General features: G+C 36.8%; 1 protein-coding gene across 1 annotated transcript in view; it reads left to right on the top strand.

Moving 5' to 3' along the window:
* Nucleotides 1–1,041: 1,041 nt before the first annotated feature.
* Nucleotides 1,042–16,795, top strand: part of LOC141332329 (leucine-rich repeat and fibronectin type-III domain-containing protein 2) — a 218,063-nt gene continuing 202,309 nt past the window's right edge. Inside the window, exon 1 of the mRNA XM_073837464.1 lies at nt 1,042–1,643. The gene's annotated coding sequence lies outside the window, so the exon portion shown is untranslated. The remainder of the gene's footprint in view (nt 1,644–16,795) is intronic.

Genomic DNA, 16,795 nt, shown 5'->3' with positions numbered 1-16,795 from the left:
TTTTACAAAATGAGAAACCAGGTAAATTCCTAATCAAAATGTAATTTACATAAGCATTTAAAACGTGCAGTCTTTCACTAGCAGGAATACAGTCCAAAGATATTTCTGAATCATCTTCCACTCAGATGCATGTTATTGTCCAATCAAATATGCACTAGAATTAATATATTCCCCTCAATACCACCTGGCACCAAATAGCAATGGCAAGAAGAAAATCACGGTTCATGGCTGTAACATATGCTGCATTCATGGCATGTCCTAATTACTATGTGAGATAACAGCTTCATGCACTTGAACTTGCCTTGTAGTGCCAAATTAGTTTCATATGTAATAACTGCATTAATTAATTAATTTATCTCAATATGTGGGGGAAAAAATAAAATATGGATAAATATCACTATGTAATAGTTCTAAATTACAAATTAAACATTAAAGCATATATATACAATGCTTGTACTTTGCACGACTCACTCACATACACTAGTCTGGAACTCTTCTAGTCTGGAACTGTCTTTGAACAGACAAAAACAGAGTGATAAAAATAGTGAAATGTCTCAACGCTGTTTTAAATATTAGTACACTTACATAGCTTGACCAATCAAATTCGAGAGCTGGAACTGACTGTTGTATAATCAGAATTGCAGTATTGACAATTATGAAACACTTACAAACAATATAGAAATACACTATTTAGCAGCCAGTAATGACATAGCAGTGTTATTGGATGAATAGCTACTAAAATTTATTTATTCATTTACTTTCTAGGTGTAAAATACATGACATGCTTTCTATGTATTGTAAGCAAGTCAATTGGAACAAATCTGCTCAGTCTCTCAAAGACTAATCATCTAGGTTAAGTAAGGGCAAAGATAATCCGTATACTCTCAATTCAAGTTGATCCGACACAATCGGACATCCTGCGTCTAAGCGCAGTCAACCCAGATCGACCATTCCCTGCAAAGACTAATTATGTAGCTTCAGTGAACGTACAGATAATGCGTAAATCCGGACGCCTTGGCATGCGCCATACGTCCGTCTGTGCATTACTGTGATCCCGATAAGCTTCTCGGAGTTGTCCCTGCAACGTACCATGTCCGTTTTGACTCGTTTGTGCCATCTACAGATTTGCACAGCTCTGGAGAGCTTTTGATCATCGTCTACACGGGTTCGGTACATGTTTCAACTGACCTGCGCTCTTTGCAACCCATTCTTTTTAAAACTAGGCTCAATCGCTTTCCTCGGGGTCTATCTGGATATCGCTTTAGTTGCAAAAGGAATTGCCGGTGCGTTAATGGATTCACTGCTAAACAATGGAGAAACAGACAGCAACTGAAATACGGGAATAAACGGGTGGCGTTCGGAGAGGAATACACAATTTAACGAGATATCTGGGATAATTGTCTGATCTAGAAGTGCGTGTGGCCGTTTTCAGCTCAACTTGGTGGAAACTACACAAGAATGGTGTGTTAGGACTCGGATTTCAGCGCAGGTCGGTGTGCAAAAGAATGCACCTTGCTCCGTTTGTCTGCTTTTCCTTACACGAAACAAGAAAAGAAGATGTGTTGAAACCGCAAAGGCTTTAAAGCGCCTCCATTTAGAATTAAGTGGAATCAAGGCGAATGGATACGTTTCAGATGTTTAAGGTAGGTGAAGGTCTTGTCACGCTGATTATTGAGCACCTGTCATTTGTAAAATAATTTCCAAACCATTACTAACACATCGACACGGCTTTTAGTGTTTTTACATCAGTTAACGCGTTCAGTCGATTACAGTTGTACAGAAACTCTGCATTTGACGTTCCGACTCTAACTAGATATCACCATCGATCCTGAAGAAGGGTTTCTTGCACTTCTAAAAATGTTTAGGTATTTGTGATAGTTTACTAAAAATATACAAGGTTTCCATTATTGGTCTTTTTTTAAGTGTCAGCTGACAATTCGGGAATCTTGCTTCCCATCATAATTCCCACCTAGTAGGTTTCACACCTATAATTCCGTTGGTATAAATGTTTTATGTGATTTATGTTGTTCGAGAGGTAAAATCTGCCTCATACTGAAAGCCTTATTAATAATTTCTGCTTCTCATTGTGTTGTTTCCAGTGCACGAACAGGCAATATATAATTCACATCGAGTTGTATACACAGTAAGCTTATGCAAACTGATATCGTTTGTACTCACCTGTGTTCATGGGAGTGGTATTTGAGTTTCTAATCATGGCTGCATACTTCGTCTATTGCACTTGCTATAATGCTATTACAATCTTGTAAAACATATAATTTACATGCACAGGGTGGCCATCAAGTGGCACAATACCACCCGAGTTCACACTGGCTCATATAATTATAGTCTTTGCAAAAACACGCCACACAAGTGCGCAGGGGAATGGACAGACTGGGCAGGAGCTGGAAATTTCAGTACCACGGACAGCACCTGAGTCTTGTTTTATTTGTTGCCATTTGCATTGCAGAGATATCTACCAATAGATCACAAAGATGCCACTTAAATGAGAAAATTGTTTTGTGGGACCTTAATGAGACTCTCTGGCAGATGTCAGTGATGATTGGGAAGGCACAAAGAGCATTCACCTTGAGGGCCAGCTCATGCAGCGTGTCAATGTCTGAGGAACAGATTCATTAGATGAACAAGCTTCTAGCACAAAGCCAATTTGATTAGGACTCACGTGCACTGCAGCTCTAATAAGTCCCCTCCCTTTGTGTACCTGCTCCCAACCTTTCCAAATATAACAGAGAACAAAGGCTGCAGTTGTCAGCAGTAGTGAATTATAACAGCAGATCAAGCCATTGGAGTCCTTAATTGATGTATGTAGCTATAATTCTAATGTATAACATGATATTTAAATAAATGCTAATTTACTTCTGATATAGATATTTTAATGCACACAAACTGGAAGAACTGGCTCAAGATTACACCATCAAATGGAAACCATAGGGTCAGGAAAGTGATGAGAGTTCAAACCAGTGGTCAACTTTTAAAGCCACTCCACCTCTCAGACAATTACTTCCAATTGGCCTCTGATTAACCTTACATCCACCTTTTTAGCTTAGACTTAACCACTTAAAAGGCTCTCATACCATTCTAGTGGGCCGGACAGATGGTTTACCATCTTTTCATGGGCTGCCCGAGCATAGCAGGGCTTGTGTACTTGTTGTCCCCCCTCAGCTGGTGTCAGTGTAAGACTGTTGACACAAATTTCCCATGATGCCACCATCATTTGTATGCCAGTGTGTTCAGAACTGCTCAGCCTCATTTGTCTTCCCTATATCTAATGTATGCAGTTTAGCAGCTATTCTATAGAAGGTGTATATATGGTGTATTGAATGGTGGTTTCCATTTCAATAGTTAATTCAGCATATGTGAGGACATGCGTATGAGGTCACTATGTCTGATTGAAATTTCAGTTCATCTGCTCCTTGGTGTACTGCTCATCTTAAGGAGTTGACATTATCTAGACTAAAACTGTGTAATCTCTGTCTGTCGGGCAATTATAATTTGAATTCTCATAAAACAGAGATTATGCAAACTCTGAAAGGGCCCTCCAGACTAAGATACAACTAAAGTCTACTATAAAAATGCTGCAGAGACCTCTGGGTTCTTAACTGACGTCCACTCAATCAGAGGAACGACAGGCTAGAAGTGCTGCCAGCCTAATCTCTGTGACTGGCAGTAAAATACTTACACTGCCTTAGCCCACAGGGGATTAGGGAAATTTCCCTAATGAACTTACAGTTAAAGCCTCTCACCCACTGGACCCAATTTACAGAGCCCTCTTTGAAGCACCCTGGACCCCGCATATAAATGGATCGGTGTGAAGTGAGCATTACGCCAGTGCTGGAAGATATCTTTGCAGGATTCTTATTTGTTATTTGTTTGTTGTTTTTGGGCTGGCAAGCACCTACATGCAAGTTATATGAAGACTTGAGTTTATAATATATATATACACACACACACACACACACACACACACACACACACACACACACACACACACACACACACACACACACACATATTGCACCATTAATTGTTAATTATGCTTATTTATGTAGAATGCAATACATAACATATATATTTTTTCATATCTTAACAGTAATCAAAACATAATAAACCATTGGAATTCAACTCTTTAATGTGTAATGCCACAAAACACCATAATGTTAAATAAAGTTTTAAAATAAACATTGTTCTTTCAGAATGTACTAAATTGAAAGAAACAATCACACAACAAAAAACATTTTGATATCTTTTGAATATGTAATTGCACCATTATTTTCAAATTATTATTTATTTATAATACAGTATATAGAACAGTTATTAAAATGTAATATTGTATTTAATTTAAAACAGATTTTACATATATCACCACAATGTCCACCATATTGTCAAATAAATTGTTTATTCAGTTACACTTTATTTTAGGTGATGTTGTTACACAAATTAGTACTGAATCGCTTTAAAATAAAATGTTTATGTTTATCTTATAATTCTTGTGAGAACAAGCCTGCTAAGTATTTGCCATCATATAGTGTCTTATTATGGAACTAATGTGTCATGACCAATAATACTGCGTTGGCTGCAAAAGATCATGACCATCAGAGCTGATAATATTTTCTGTGTTCTACAATTGACAGGGTCAGATAGTGAGCAAGATACAATCATTTTTATAGCCATTTTGACAGTGGAAAAGGCAGTGTGTGTATAAATGTGTAGTGTTTTTGTGCAAGTCTAGGTATATGTATGTCTGCATGGTCAGGTCAACATTTTTCATCAAGTCGTCCAATTTATTTATAAAGCATTTTTCACAATATGCATTGTTTCAAAGCAGCTTTACAGAAAACTATGCTGGTAATTTTTAAAATATTGTATTACCTTCATGTCTTACAGTCACATTTAGAAGATTGGTGCAATCATTTTACATTTAGCAATGATACAAGCAATCAAGCATTGATATTTGCTATATATGCATGTTTAGATAAAGCTTATATCCTTATATATACTATACTTATATCCTACTTTATATAAAGAGCTGCATTGTGGGGGAAAAATAATGTAGAACTAGATTTATACAGTGTGTGTATTTTGTAAGCATGTGCTAGAGTGTGTGTACTTGTTTTCTTGAAGATCAGCAATAAATAACTTAATGGACTCATTGATTGGTGTTTGAAAATGCTCCCAGACATTCCTTAATTACACAGAACAAAAACATCCGCCTAGACTGCTTTCATTGCATAATAAATGCTAGCAGAACTCTAGCCTATTATTATTATTATGCCCAAACAAAACTTATGTTAAATCATCACAATTGTCTTGAACACTTTTAAGTGTGCAGACTGACTATGAGAATTCTAATATTGTGTGGCATATGCATCCAGAAACAAGGAATGGGTCATTGTCTGTTGGTTATGCCACAGAAATAAGTGTCTTCAAGATATCACATGAACTTAAACTTTTGATCTAGATCCTGATACTATATTGGATTCAGTGAGGTGGCCCTCAGCATAAGCCATTTACTGCTTCTCTCTGTCCATTAAAAAGATTGTGATCACATTCCTTTTGGGGAAATGAACTGATCTCGGGTCAGATTTGATGATAAAGGTGATGATGAAGAAGCGGCTTTTAAGAGCTGATTTCTGACAAAGGCAGAAAGTAACTGGAGCAATGGCACCTCAGGGACAGTGAATGGAAAGGAGCTAGGCCATGCCCTGCAGCCACACACTGAATTAGAGACCCCTCCAGGGACTCGGGGGAGCAGTTCTCATCTAACCATGAAATATAAGAACATCATTACTCCCACCCACGATCAGAAGCTCCTAAAGAGATGAGGCCTTTGTGCTCACGTTCAGGAATGGAATGGAGTCAGGTTTATAACTTCATTTCTCCATTTTCCCACCATATAAAAGGGCCCCCAGGCACATGCTATTTGCATAACTAATGCTAAGATTGTACTATAGTTGTTTAGTGTAAACCTTATTGGTAACACTTTACAATAAGGTTGTATGAATTAGCATTAGTTAATGCATTAGTTAACATGAACTAAGCATGAACAACAACTCTGTTTAGCATTAGTTAACATTAGTTAACGTTAACTTACACGTTTATTAATGCATTTATTCATGTTAACAACTGAATTAATTAATTTTAGTTAATGCATTAGTTAACATGAACTAAGCGTGAACAACAACTCTGTTCAGCATTAGTTAATCTTAGTTTACATTGACCTACACGCATCTATTCACGTTAACAGCTTTATTAACATTAGTTAACATGAGCTAATAATGAACAATAATGGTAAACAGCTTTATTTAATTTTTGGTAATTAGACTTGCTGTGCATATTTACATTAGTGTGATACTGATACACAGTAAGGATAAACAGTTCTAACTCACCATCTTAAAGGTACAAAAGCTTGTGTGTACCTTATTAACTTTATTTAATAATAAGGCATCAATTTGGCCTACTGGTAAACACGTCTAAAGAGGAAACCATCTACTGATGTGTTATTCATGTTCATAGGCCCTTTACTATCATTACTTATATTGAACAAAGCACTTACTAATGAATTTGTGAACCTTATTGTAAAGTGTACACTAGTTCAACATTAACTGATGTGTTACTGACATTTGTAGACTCTTTATTAACATGACTTACCGTTAACAAAGCACTTACTAATGAATTTGTGAACCTTATTGTAGTGTACACTAGTTCAACATTAACTGATGTGTTACTAACATTTGTAGACTCTTTATTAACATGACTTACCGTTAACAAAGCACTTACTAATGAATTTGTGAACCTTATTGTAAAGTGTACACTAGTTCAACATTAACTGATGTGTTACTAACATTTGTAGACTCTTTATTAAGATGACTTACCATTAACAAATCACTTACTAATGAATTTGTGAACCTTATTGTAAAGTGTACACTAGTCCAACATTAACTGATGTGTTACTAACATTTGTAAACTCTTTACTAACATGACTTAGCATTAACAAAGTGTTTACTAAGTGAATTTGTGAACCTTATAAAGTGTACACTAGTCCAACATGAACTAACGTTTAACAAACATTTGTAGACAATTTATTAACATGACTTACCATTAACAAAGTATTTAATAAGATCATTTGTGCACCTTATTGTAAAGTGTACACAAGTCCAACATTAACTGATGTGTTACTAACATTTGTAAACTCTTTACTAACATGACTTACCATTAACAAAGTGTTTACTAAGTGAATTTGTGCACCTTATTGTAAAGTGTACACAAGTCCAACATTTACTAACGTTTAACTAACATTTGTGGGTTAATAACAAAGCAGTCATTGATTTTACTTGACGTTAAATGAGTGAAAGCCATTCATGCATCACTTAGATTTTCAACTTTGTTACATATTATATTATTACATATCTATGGTATGCATTATATACATTTACATTATATAATCAATTCATTACATAAACAAAACAAAAATAAATAAATAAACTTAGTGAAGGAGGAGGTGTTTCTCCTAATGTAACTGGAAGTGAGCAAGCATGCTCAGGTTAAGCTGGACAAATAGTTGGTAATCACCTTTGCGTTTTAAAGCTGCTATTTTCAATGAATGTCCATTTCTATCCCGCTTTCCAAGCCAGTAAATCCGTTATATCACGCGGTGTTACTAGGTCTGATCCATTCTGTTCCCGCGGGCGATTTTGCCGCCGAACTCCACAACAACAAACGTGCGCGCGCTCAGTAGATAGTCACGTGGAATTAAACGATTTCCAATCAGAAAACAAGCTGACGGAAGACGGAAGCATTGCTCGCGCCATAACATACAAAGTTCTCGTGGTTCACACAGTCTCCACGACTGAATCAAAACATTTTTTTTAACCTCACGAACGTTCGGTAAATAAAAGATATCCACATATTATTATCGCAATTTCTTCTTGCACGTCGTCCGCCATTTGTTTGAAGTCACGTTTGTCAGCGCGAGATTTCCCACGTTTACAGTCTTACTCAGTGTGTGTTAGTGTGCTGTCACATGGGAACAAAACTGTTAAATCTATTTTTTGTTTGTTTGTTTGTTTATTATTTGTAAGTGGTATGTCTTAATCATGTTAATAAAGAGTTTACAAATGTTAGTAAAACATCAGTTAATGTTGGACTAGTGTACACTTTACAATAAGGTTCACAAATTCCCTTAATAAATACTTTGTTAATGGTAAGTCATGTTAATAAACAGTCTACAAACATGAGAAACATTATCTGATGATGTTTAGATGGTTTCCAAGTTTACCAATAGCCCAAATGGGGAGTTAGTATTGTTTATCCATTGTGTGTGTTAGCTTCTACATAAACATATGTGTATATACTGTATGTAGTCTAATTAAATACAGTTATTTACAGGCATAAGCATAATGCATGAACAAACACATTAGTATATTAATAAATTAACATGAGCAAAGATTAGGTAATACTGAACAGATGCCTTGTTCATTTTTAGTACATGTTAACTAATGCATTAACCACAATGTTAACTAATTGATCTGTTAATGTAAAGAGATGCATTAGTAAATGTATACATTAACATTAACAAAACATTAAGTAATCCTGAACAGTGGAGTTGATCATTGTTAGTTGATGTTAACTAATGCATTAACTAACACATTAATATATGAATAAGTTAACATGAACAAAGATTGTTATGCTGAACAGATGCCTTGTTCATTGTTAGTTCATGTTAACTAATGCATTAACTAACATTAATTAATTCAGTTGTTAACATGAATAAATGCATTACTATACGTGTAAATTACCGTAAGCTAGGATTAACTAATGCTGAACAGAGTTGTTGTTCATAGTTAGTTCATGTTAACTAATGCATTAACTAATGCTAATTCATACAACCTTATTGTAAAGTGTTACCATTTCGTTAATATTGTTCTGTCGTTAAAATTGGTGTTGGGCTTTTAGTGTCAATTGTATGCAAATAATATGTATGCTAGATTTTTTTTCCATTTTCAGGGGAAAACATGTGGCAGTAAAAATACTTCCAGGGATTAGCTATGCTGTTGCTAAGGTATTCTGAATGTTTATTATTATTATTATTATTATTATTATTATTATTATTATTATTATTATTATTATTATTTTATTATTAATTAGATTAAAGATTAAAACAAGAATTGTCCATTTTGATTTCATGGTGACTTTGTGGTAATTCAGTTCATGGCCATTTTGGAAACAGCACAACACTGAGAACTCTAAAATAGTTTGCCAAGATCATGCTTCAATAACATTTAAAATTTAAAAGTAGCAAAACAATCAGTGTTATCATAAAATTAGCTTCTTTCACTAAAATTATTTTTCAGGCTAGTCCTGTTAATACTGCAACAAATGCTTTTCTTACTTTGATTTTGTGTCTTGTTTCCAGCCAAAATATCTAAAAATTCTGAAATCAAGAAGGATTTTCTAGACAAGTAACAATTATTTTATTTTAAAAACAAGTCAAAATTAAGTGAGTTTTTGCTTAGAACAAGCAAAATAATCTGCCAGTGGGGTAAGAAAAAAAAATTCAAACAGAAAACAAAATTATTTTTCTTAACCCACTGGCAGATTATTTTGCTTGAAATTTTTTGATATTTTGGCTGGAAACAAGACAAAAAAAATCTAAGAAAAGCATTTTTTGCAGCGATACATGTGTGTTCTTGGAGTAAATAAAAAGGGCAGACTTTTACATAGTTACAGTCTGTACAGCTGCCAACCTCTACATGTGGTAATGGGAAGTCCTATTCCTTTGTTATATTCCCTGAGGGATCCTTGTGTACTCATGCTTGAGTTTATAATGTCCAGAGAAACCAATGTACTACAATGCCACAAGGGTTTTACAGCACATAAACGATCACACTAAAAAGAAACTAGATGTTTACACAGGAGGCCAGAGTATCATATGTGGTTTTATCATCAAGCCCTGGGTGGATCCAGCTACATTTAACATTGATATTTAGATTTATATGTGAGCATAATACACCACATATTTATGCGTAGTGAAGACATCAGATGTTTTTGGACACTGCCTTTCTCCGGTCTCACATTCTGAAGGATTATAGGAAGTGGGGGCTATAGCCCCTTAGGAAATTGTTAAAACAGTTTCGCTCTACGGACCAAAAATGGAGAGCTACTTGTAGAGCGGCAGGGCGATAACATTCAGGCTCAGCTGGGGACGTTGGCTCTGTGAGGCTGTAATTTAGAAAGGATCCAAGGCTTATCAGTCGGCATCCTGGTGTTGGTGAGAAAAAAAAAAAAAAAAAAAAAAACTCCAGGGATGAGTCACTCTGAGAGGGAAACATAGCTAACAACATACACACACATAAGCTCTGGTCCAAAACCTAGTCGGCTACATTGCTGTCATTCTAAGACAGCATTGTAAATGGAAAGGAAGCTCATTCGGTGACTGAATTGCAATGCTCAGTAGGCTAAAACTCACAAGAAGCACACTGAAAACTGGACATATTATTGGTCCCAGTAGAGTTCAATGTAAGCATGTTGCTTAGCTAGTAATGTGTGATTATAATAAAGTGGTTCTAATTCTATGAGGATAGTTAAGTCCACACTAGAGCTTTGATGTTTGTTTGTTTTCCCCAGTGCAAGTTATGAATATATTTACATACTTGGATGGTATACAATTGTTTTAGGGCATTAAGTTTAAGAGCATCAGAAAACTTGATGCCCGAAGTCAGGTAATAACGTTAAAGGGATAATTCACCCAAAAATGAAAATTCTGTCACTAATTATTAAGACCTTTGTTCATCTTCGGAACACAAACTAAGATATTTTTGATGAAATCTGAGAGCTAATTATTAAGACCTTTGTTCATCTTCGGAACACAAACTAAGATATTTTTGATGAAAATGATGAGCTTTCTGACCCTCCATAGACGGCAAGGATCCTACCACATTCAAGGTCTAGAGGTAAGGTACCAAGAACATCAACAAAATAGTTCATGTGACATCAGTGGTTCATCCGTAATTTGTTTATAAAGTTACGAGAATACTTTATGTGCACCAAAAAAAAAAAAACTTTTCTTCTCAACAATTCTTCTCCCCCGAGTTACCATCTGATGCCATTATCAAACGTGGCATGCTGCTTGCATGTGATTCTGTTGATGTAGAACATCAGAGCAGAGAAAAGCACACAAGCATCGTACTCTTGATAATGGCAGCAGATTTTAATTGGGGGGAGGGGGGTTGTTTAATAAAGTGTATTTTTGAGTGCACAAAAAGTATTTTTGTAGCTTCATAAAATTATGACTAAAAACCACTAATGGTACCTTTCTGTGCCTTGAACATGGTTTCTCACTGTCTATGGAAGATCAGAAAGCTCTCGGATTTCATTAAAAATGTCTTAATTTGTGTTCCAAAAATGAACAAATGCCCTAGGGGTTTGGAACGTCATGAGGGTGATTAATTCATGACAAAATTTTCATTTTCATCTATCCATTTATTGTTATTAACTAATATTATGTAAAAAAAAAAAAAAAAAAAATGATATGAAATGTTATGAAAAATAATAATTTACTGAAACCACAGACATCCTATCCAGACAGGATCTGATTTCTCAGAGGACCTTCAAGTTGATTTGCAGGAAATGTATTCTACACTGGTTGCACTGTGGTTGACCCCCTCAAAAGTAACCATAAGAGGAATTTGTATGTGAAGCAGACTACACTGGGTATGCTGCATGTTTGTGTAGCCCATGAGGACAGATTATAAATATACCTGGTTTTGTGCCATTATTTCAGGGTATGCAGTCTTTTTATCTCATCACATTGAAGTGGCACTGCTGAAAATTGGTCCAGGAAAAACTGCTTACATTTATATTTTATATACTGGGATTTCAAATGCTGGGGAGGAAAATCCTTTTTTTAGGGTGGCAGTTGCCCCAGTAGATCTGCCTCTGATACAGTATAAACGTTTCTCTAGCTTTGTATACAGCTTGGATGATTTTTTTATTATTATTTATCCCAAACTTTATACTTTTTTAACAATTACAGTTTCTCAATAAACCACAATTTTTTTTTTTTTTTTTTTTTTTTGGCAGACCTTAAAAAGAGATATCAGTTTAGCTGTAAGGTTTACATCCTGCTGGTGTGGATGTGGTAAAAGGTCACTGGAGTGGTGTGAGGGTTGCGTAAAGGGAGCAATAAGATGATTCTCTGCTCAAGGACACAGACAGAAACATCTCCATTTATTTTCATGTCAAGAGCCTCTGGGTGTTGTCTGCTCTGAAAAACACAGAGATGCTGTATTCTGCATGCCGAGCCTCTGCAAAGCAAACCAGCTCTCTGGAGAGCAGGGCCTGTCATCGTCCTCCAAGTTTGAGGAGAGCTGAGTTGAGTAAGTGGGCGTACTGATTAACTCTTTATACCGTATGATCAGGTGGGCGTAGCTTTTGAGGAATCCGGAACACTGCTAGTAAAACAGCTGTCTGAAAGTCTCCAGAGTGGGCCCAGAGCTCCTTAAGAACAACCTGATCTGAATGTATTTTGGTAGAACAATTTAGGTTATGTGCGCCATTCAAGGAAACATTGCTGGCAGGCGGAGGAGGGCAGAAATGTTGGCGTGCACAGCATTAGAAATCTCTAGGCACCCTGCCTGGGACCAGAACCAGTAACTTGACTCTTTCCAACAAAGCGCCAAAAACCCCCTTGGCATATAAATATTCGGAATGCATGAACACCAGAAATTGTATTTTTCTTCAGGATTCTGTTGTACTTTGAGAATGCAGTATAATACTATTGAGGCTCTACAGTAATTTAATTACATTTCTATATTGTGAGGCTGAAAGGGATTATTGATCTTCTCTGTCTGAAGCTGAACAGACAATCCAGAAGATCAATATCTCCAAGAAACTTTGCTAAGGTTTTTGGTTTACTGTCATAGTGACCCACATTTCAGTCATAGGGTGTGTCTTGTGCATTGGAGAGCAGCACTGTTAATCAAGAAAGAAAAGGAGAGCAACACTGAAATGAGTCCAATTACAGTCATACAAATATATTGATCTGACAATAGTGTAATTTGCAGTTGTATTGCTTCTGTTGAGTCTACTAGGCTACTTGTGAAGGTCTATTAAGGACAACAAAAAGCATTTTAACTGACATAATGTGATGTATTTTAGATTGAAACTATTAATTGGAAAATAATGCATTTAGTTGATTTTATCGAATAGAATTTGATTGGATTTGGAGCCAGTGAAACATGTTAGGCTGTTATATTATTGGATAGTTTAATTTTTCCTGTGCAATCTTGGTTGTGTCTGTAAACAGCATTGCCAAGTTTGTGGTTTTCCTGTGGAATTGGGCTACTTTTACACTGTTGCCATGGGTAAAAGCGATCCCCCCACAACTCAGCCCGTAACACTGTTTCAACAAATGGCACAACTGACAGATTGGAAAACTGTGGGGAAAAAGTGATTGGGCTTATTTTAAATAGCACTTCTGCTGGTTTTGTCTTGACCAGGCAACCCTATCTGTAAAAGTAATTTTTAGAGGTTTAGAATGTTTTCACAGTTTATGAGAGTATATATCCAAAGTTCTGTCATGGCACAGTCCAATAGGTCTAACTAAATCTGACTTTATGACATCATTATCACATAGTGCAGCTGATTGGTTCTTTTAGTATCAGCAGCCAATAATAGTGCTTGCTGTAGCAGTTGAAGTGCATTTCAGAAATTATATTGTGTGGTCTGTCTAAATTATTTAAAAATGAGCAACCTTTTTAAACTAAGTGGCATGTTTAGCAGTCTTGCATTCACACGCAGGAGCGAAATGCTAAGTATATGATCTGTTTTATACACCTGGAACAACATGCAGTATAGCATATGTAACATCTAAAGATGTACTGACAGTATAACAGACAGTAGAACAGGTAATTAAAATAAGTATTCATGTTTGTATGCATTTCAGGGGGTTCGCCATATTAGCTGTGTCAATGCCACATTAATTTATTTATAAGTTGATACTTTCATTAGCTGTGCAGAGTGCATGGTTGATTTAGCTGCATGCAGCGTCTGAGTTTCGCTCTTGTATCGCTCCTAATGGCTACTATACAAATAGATAATTTAATTTATTACAGTTATCAAATTAGTTACAGTAAATTATGATATTTTGCTCAGATGGATGCTGGGGTCTTATTTATCAGATTGCAATGTATATCCATTTGTTAATTAACATTACAGAGTGTCTATTAGAATGCAAATAGCCTTTTTGGCAGAGGCTATTTACACTGACTCCGCCCATCAACATGTGATATGACTAGTCAACACTACTGTTTGCTATTTGCTATTGCACATTGCTATTTGCACTTAGTGTAAATAGCCTTTTTTACTATTTACACTTGGTACAAATAGCTGCTGCCTATTGACAAAGTCATAGACCACTAGTGTTAATCTGGTTGGGATGGTAGCCCAGGCACAAATAGTTCATAGGCCACTAGCGTTAAGCCGGTCGGCATGGTAGCCAAGGCACACATAGATAGTGATACATGCGGCTCACGTGGGTCTTTGGAGCAGCAGCAGTACATGTCTTGTCATGTCAGTAGCAAGTCTCTCTACTTGCTCTGCCACAGCAGCAGCGTAGATCTATTCTGCGAAGACTAATTACATTAACATTGTCATGTACTGTCCATTACCATGATAGATTTTTTTTTCTTTAGAATAATGTAAACTGATGAATATTTTTTATGTTGTTTGTTTTCATGGCATTAAAGGAGAAATGTGCATATAAGTACACAATTCATAGATTGATTTCCTGAAAAAATGTGTTTTTAAAATATTTCCTGTTTTATCATCTGCCAGGTAAAAATAAGCCGAGTTGCTCATTAAAATAGTACACTTTCCTCAATAAATCACACAATGTGTCATTCATGTCTGTAGAACAAACAGTGTGGGATGAGTTAAAGTTGGCATAACATCAAAACTGCATGTTAATAAAATGCTTCTGATTCTATGCAAGGCCACATTAGCCACTCACATTCAGATCTGCCTTCATTTCAGTATGCAGAGCTCAGTTTCACAATCCAATCAACAACCAATGGATAAATCCAGTCCTACATAGCATTAGCAACATATATATCCTTGTGTTTTGATTGACAAGCTAAGTGGTAAAAGCTCCTAGAACCCCATTAAAGTCAGTTCTGCAGCCACCTTGGTTACACCTCTGAGCATTTCTACTGTAGACAACAAGACTAATGCAATTCTTGTCAACTTAAAGGGGGGGGGGGGGGGTCAGTAAATACAGTGTCACATGGGAACATGTTTTATGAAAGTAAGAAGTAAATACGTTGAGATGTCCAACATTTGAACGTATAAATCAGTGAGGTGAACAGTGGCTGGATATAAGGATTAGTGAGAGTGTAGTATTTCAGATATGCTGTAAATTAAGTTTTGTGAATATCAATTCGCTACCTTTGAAAAAAATAAAAATTGACATGCCCAGGTCATACCCTTTTGTCTGTGGCATTTCTTACCTGTGTCTCCTGCTGAGCATGTTGTTGCAGCTTTTCAGCAACACTTATGATGCTCATTTGTCTGGTACATATGCACTGAAGAGCATTATTTATTTTCTACTACCTTTCACATCAGAATAGGACTTTGAGCATAATTTTGGTATTCTGATTTGGTATTCTTTATTCAAGTTAAATACACAAAAGCAGGCACACAAACACATAATGTTCTGTCAGTTTATGTCATTGGTTTCTCCCATTTGTCTTCCCCCGTTGATCTGTGTGATTTGGTTTTGCCCTCGTTTGCCCTGATCCCCGTCACCTGTGTTTAATTATTAGTTACCCTTTATAAGTCTGTTTGTATCTTGAGTTTATGTCGGTCTTTAATCGTTGTTTATGTTATGTGTGTGGATTCTCCTGCCTGCATATCGAAGTATATATCAAATATAGTGTTTATTGTTAATCTTGTCTCGTCCGTCCAGCACGTTTAATTATAACAGAAAAGACCGACCGAAACAGTTCATAGTCGGCACCTTTCCCTGTGTTTATTTTTCCGTTTTTTTCTCAGTGTTTTATTTTTTTTCTACCCATTTGTTCATCATGGACCCCACAGTTCTCCTCATCCTCCTGAGGCAGGGGGAACGCTCTCTTGAGGACCACACCCGTGACTATCTCCTCCTGGCAAACCATTCCAGCTTCCCGGATAGCAGCCTCTGTAACTTCTACTACATCGGATTGAACACCACCACCAAAGCGCTGCTATCCGGGGAGGGTCCTCAAGAGAGCCTGCCGGATTACATTGAGTGGGTGTTGGCGTCCTGCAAATCATCCTGGACCATCGACTTCGTTGAAGAGGACGCCAGCCCCACTCCAGACCCAGAACCCAGCCAACCATCACCCCGACAAGCGGAGTTGCAGCCCGAGCCCACCGCAGATGGGGAGCCAGAGCTGAGAGCGACAGAGCCAGAGCCTGAGCCATCTGACCAGGTGCGAGAGCCGACTGCAACATCCGCGACAGTGGAGTATGACGTGGAGCAAGAGAGGGCGATAGAGAGCCCTGCCCACTGCACCACCGCTGAGGGTGAGATTGGACCGCACTCTGGGGATTTAATTGACTTTTTCTCTGAAGTATCCATCAGTTATGATCTTCCAGTCTGTCTGGAATTCCCGTCCCTGTCTGCCTGGTCGCCATTATCTCCTGATAGTCCCTCAGCCCACCACCACTGAGGGTGAGCCTGAACAACATTCAGAGGATCTCATTGACCTATTCACAGAAATATCCTTCTGTCCTGTCTGCC

Source organism: Garra rufa, chromosome 3 (assembly GCF_049309525.1).
Source record: "Garra rufa chromosome 3, GarRuf1.0, whole genome shotgun sequence".
NCBI classification, from domain to species: domain Eukaryota; kingdom Metazoa; phylum Chordata; class Actinopteri; order Cypriniformes; family Cyprinidae; genus Garra; species Garra rufa.
Note: the sequence above shows the minus strand (reverse complement) of the source record. Positions and strands in the feature narration are given on the sequence as shown.